Source organism: Emydura macquarii, unplaced genomic scaffold, assembly GCF_026122565.2.
Source record: "Emydura macquarii macquarii isolate MOO-44397 ecotype Brisbane River unplaced genomic scaffold, CSIRO-AGI_Emac_v2 contig_2417, whole genome shotgun sequence".
In the NCBI taxonomy this organism is placed as follows: Eukaryota; Metazoa; Chordata; order Testudines; family Chelidae; genus Emydura; species Emydura macquarii.
In genome coordinates this window covers 4315831-4321426 of record NW_027132554.1, presented here as the reverse complement: position 1 = coordinate 4321426, position 5596 = coordinate 4315831, and positions in this window count along the sequence as shown.

The window sequence follows — 5596 nt, the reverse complement described above, 5'->3', positions numbered from 1 at the left end:
CATGTAGGTACATACACCTGTGATCAAGTCACACCTTTGTTAAGTGAAATAGATTGTGGCAGGTTTTCCAATCCTTTAATCGTTCTTCTGGCTCTGCTCTGAATCCTCTCCAATTCTTCAACATCCTTCTTCAGTTGTGGGCACTGGAGCTAGAGACAGTGTTCCAGCAGCAGTCACACCAGTGCCAGATACAGAGGTAAAGTAACTTCTTTACTTCTACTTGAGATTCCCGTTTATGCATCCCAAGATCATGTTAGGTCCTTTGGTCCCTGCATTGCACTTGGAACTCATGTTCCAGCTGTGACATGCAGTACCCCATGTACACCCTTATAGTGTGATTTGTGTATCATTCATGTTCAGCCTTACAGTGTAACTGTGTATGGTCTGATGCAAAGTTTGCCATGGAAGGTGTTTTTGGAATGCTCATAACACGCTGAACACTAGTGCTATGGTAGCATGTTTCCTGCAATGTCCTACATACGTGGTTATGAAACTCTGTTATGTGATATTCCCAAATGTGTGTCTCCCATGGCTTGAATAGATCCAGGCAAACACAGAGCTGAGTGAGGATCACGCCTGGCAGAGGCATACATACAGGAACAATGGACTGGCCTGATGCTCATATGGCTCAAGTGGAGGAAATCTTGCCCATTGTCGCACATGGCCAATCACCTGACCCCAGGGGGTGACGAGGAAACTTGTTAAAGGCAGAGGCATCTTTGTCTCTGGAGCACTCCTTTGGAATCCATCTAGCAAGCAACATCAAGAACACTGACAGACTGCCCACGGGGCAGGGAGGGAGGAGGGCTGGCTTCAGCACCCGGTGGGGTAAGCGAGCATCACAGACTGATAGGCCACTAAAGTGTTGAGTTTAGTTTAGGATGCAATTTATTCTTTAATTAATTATGATCAAACCTTGATTCATATTTTTCTGGCTTATAATCACTTAAAATCTTGCTGTAATCAATAAACATATTTGTTTGTTTTATCTAAAGCCATGCAGGTAGATTGAGTGCGTGTAGAGACTTCACTTAGAGTGACAGAGCTCGTGCATATCAATTTCTTTGATAAATTGATGGAATAAGGTAATGAGCTTGCAGGGTGCAGTGTACAGCACTGAACGCTGTAAGACGGCAGTTCCCAGGATTGCATCTGGGACTGCGGGTGTTTGCTGGGAGTCAATCCCATGAGCGGTTGGCCAGAAGCACCTCTTCACTAAGTCAGGGACCAATTACTCACAGGAGGCTGGGCGTAGGCTGACCCAGGAGTGGGTAGTTCACACAGTAAAGCAGAGTAAGTCAGGGCCTAGGGGTGACACAGCTACACACCAGTCCAGATTGCAGGGGGGAATGTCACACCAGTATCCAGATCAGTATCCACCATGTATCCCCAAGTATTTTTTCATAGTTACCACTTCCCCAGGTAGAGTCCACCACCCTTTCTTTGTTCCTAGATGTACACATTTACATTTAGCCATATTAAAATGTGTATGGTTTCCTTGTGCCCAGCTTACCAAGTGGCCCAGATTGCTCTGTATCAATGACCTGTACTATTCGTTATTTACCACTCCCCCATTCTTTGTGTCATCTGCAAACTTTATCGTGATGATTTTATGTTTTCTTCCAGGTTACTGATAAAAATGTTAAATAGGATAGGGCCAAGAACTGATCCCTGAGGGACCCCACTGGAAACATTCCCATTTGATTCCGCATTTACAGTTACATTTTTGAGGCCTCTCAGTTAGCCACTTTTAAATCTATTTAATATTCACCATGTTGATTTTGCATCATTCTAGTTTCTTAATCAAAATATTGTGCAGTACCAAACCAAATGCCTTACAGAAGTCTAAGTCTATCCAATCAACACTGTTACTTTTATCAATGAAATCGGTAATCGTGTAAAAGTTAGTTTGACAAGATCTATTTTCCATAAGCCCATGTTGATTGGTATTAATTATATTACCACCTTTAATTCTTTATTCGTCAGTTCCTGTAGCAGGAATATATAATATATAGTATTACTCTGCCCAGGATTAAGGTTAAACTGACAGGTCTATAATGTCCTGGGCCATCCTGCTTATTACTCTTTTTAAACATTGGCACAGCATTAGTTTTCTCCCAGTCCTCTGGAACTTCCTCAATGTTCCAAGACATTGAAAATCAACATTAATGGGCCAATGAGCTCTTCACCCAGCTCTTTAAAAACTCTTGATCTAAGTTTAGTAGCTTCCATTTAACATCTGCCTGAGTTACTGTTGAAGTGGAAAGTATTTCATCATCATTATCATATGCTACATGAATCTATCATTTGGTTCCCCATGTGCAGAATAGAAATATTTATTGAACGTTCTGTTTGTTCTGCATGGACAATTCCACCATTTCCATCCAGTAATGAACCAGGACTATTGTTAGGGTTCCTTTCGTTCCTAATGTACTTCAAAAACTCCTTTTTATTGTCCTTAACTCTGCTGGCCATAGACTTTTTTTTCTTTTGTCCTTTTTCTCTGCTTCCATTACCATTTTTCTACAACTCCTACCTCCTAATTTATATTCATTGTAATCAACTACCCTTTCCTCATCTGATATTTGTTATTTTTTATATTTTATAGCTGTGTTCATTTCCCCTCTTAAGCCAGGTTGGCTTTCTAACCAGTCCAGCTTTCTTTTTTAGTTGTGGGATTGTGGCTTTTGGGGTCTCTAATAAAATGATTTTAAACAGTCCCAATTATCAGTCACAGCTTTTTGTTTAAATTCTTTCTCCCACCTTATTTGGCTCATAATTGTTTTCAGTTTTGTGAAACTGGCTCTTTTAAAGCACCAAATATCTGTATTACTGGTTTAGACTTTATTCTAGTTACACAAAATATAATCAAGTCATATCACTCGCATGTAAACTACCACTAATTTTTAGTTCTGTGATAAATTCCTCTTTATCTCCCAAGACAAGATCTAATATAGAACTCCCCCATGCTGGATGCAACACTTTTTGAATTAGGAAATTGTCATCTATAATGTTTAGAAATTCTGAGTTTTAGTACTGTCTGCATGAGACCTCCCCCATACGTACTCAGCTTAAAGCTTCCACGATCACACAGCTTTTTTCTCTACACATTATAGATAGGTGCTTAAAGTAGCGTGACCACCCACACTGAATTGGGTGGGACAGTCCTGAAATGTACATTTCAAGTCCCAGGCTGAATTACTCTGAGCCAGCATTCGTCCCAGATTCCCTGAGGTGCCACTCCATGCTTGCCCAAGAGGCTCAGGAACAGCATCAGTATTTACCTGATGGGGTGGGGGAAGCTTAGGTGGCCTTAGCCCCCTCCTCGCAATGAGGCCCTGCCCCTGCTCCTCCTCTTCCCGTAAAGCCCTGCCCCATCCCCGGCCCAGCCAGAAACCAGAGCCAGGCCAGAAATCAGAGAGCCCAGACTGCTGTGCGGAGCCCTGGAGTCCCAGACCCTTCACCTGCCCTGAGCAGCGCGCCCTGGGGAGCGGGCACATGGGCCGGGGCTACTCTCGGCCCCCTGCCCAGGGAAGATGGAGGGTCTGGGGCTCCCCACAGCAGCCCACTCCTTGGATGGCTCTTACCACAGCCCAGCTCCACCTTCTGGCCCGGGGGCAGGGAGTCAGGGGGAAGACAAGGAGCAGAGGAGGGGTCACAGAGGGGGTGGGGCTCCTGCATGTGTCCCGTTTTTGCATTTGAAAAGGTGGCCACCCTAGCTTAAAAAGCAGGTCCTCTTCACTAGTATGATTTGATGGCCTTTAGCAGACACCAGCTAGTACCCCTGGTGACGCTGGCTGCAGGCATTAGCTAAGAACTGACAACCTTGTAGCTGGAGACCAGACCAGTTCACCCATGCGTTAGTTCTGTTCAGAATAGGTATTAGTCTGATAAGAATATATCTAGTGTTTAGCTTTTATGTTGCTGCATGTATTAATCTCACTTACAATACTGATATCCCATGTTACAAGGTAATATTTAAGTGTTTGATCTGTAACTGTAAACTCTCCCAGTCCGGAGAGACACGTTCCCAAGTATGAAATGCTAGTTTGCCACAGGAGGTGTTAGCACCTGCCCAACAAAAGAAGGCCCAACAAAACCAGGCAAAGTATTGTGGAACATCAGAGAACAAAAGACATTGTTACTTGCTACCCTGCCCACCCATGAAGAGAAGATGTGAACGTCTCTCATCATCTTGAACTCTGGGAGAAGGGAATGAAAATCCCTGACATCATTTTGGCTGTTTGAACTCTGAAAGGCCAGAGATCCTCTGGGGCTGCCTACTGAGTTCCCTACAACTCTGTCACTCTCAGGATCTAGATGGTAACTCATTTGTGTGTATGTTTGCTTGCTTTAACTTGTAAATAACTCTCTTATTCCTTTCTCCTAGTTAATAAACTGTGAGATAGTTTATTACAGGACTGACTACAGGTGTTGTCTTTGGTGTAAGAACTAGGATACCAGTTGATCTGGGGTAAGTGGAAGCAACCTGAATGTGGTATGACATTTGGTGTAAGTGACCATTTATCACTAAGTCCAGATTGTCTGGGTGGCAAAACAGATGGGAGAGTCTAATAAGGGGAATGTCTGTGACTCCATGGTAAGAATGTTCGAGTGACCCAAGAGTTCACATTTGTTACTGGTTTGGTGAAATCTAATTATAGAACCACCACTAGTTTGCGGTGTCTGCCCTGAGGTCGGCACACAGTTGTGAGCCATTCTAGACAGCGTGACACCCCCTCTTGTGCTTTATTTGTTAGAACGTTTATCCATAGAACGTTTAGCATTGAGGATCATTTACTTCCAAGAGGTACCTGCTACCTCTCCCCTTCTTTTGCCCATGAGCTTTCCTAAATAATAACACCTAGCTCAATGCTTTTTATCTGTACATCTCAAAGCATTTTACAAAGGAGGTCAGTAGCATTTTACAGATGGGGAAACTGAGGCACAGAATAGTTAAAGTGACTTGCACAAGGTCACCCAGCAGGCCAGTGGTACCTGCTTTATAGGCAGGAATAACATAGCTCTGCTGAGTCCCACTTGAATTCACTGTCCACTAGCCTAGACTGCCTCTCACAGGTTTATTTGCCAGGCCCCAGAGTTGGCGTCCAGGCAATTAAAGAGCTTTGTCACACCTCGGCCCTGGCTGGCTTGATTAATTTTGCTCTTGACACCATGATTTTATGCTGACTGAGTGCCCACCTCCCCCTTTGCTTGTTAGTTTAATGCCATGCAAATTATGTCATTGTTTTGCATACTCTACATTAATTTGCATTAATGACGGGCCTGGGGCTGCACCTGTCCAGGTTTTTGCAGCTCAGAGCCTGCTCCCTCTGCCTCAGCCCGACCCTCAGGCCGAGAGACAGCAGCAGAGGACAGGCCTGGCTCAGCCAACCCAGGGCCAGCAGGGAACGGACTGGGAGCGCAGCAGTGGGACAGCCACGTCCAGGAGGCGGCTTCCCGGCATGGATGATGCTGGGCTCCATTAGTCAGGCCTGGGCCTGGGCAGGGTCTGGGATGGAACAATCTGGCCTGGGGAGGTCTGGGGGTGTGGCTACGGGAACGGACCATGGAGAGGGGCTAGAGCGGCCGGAGC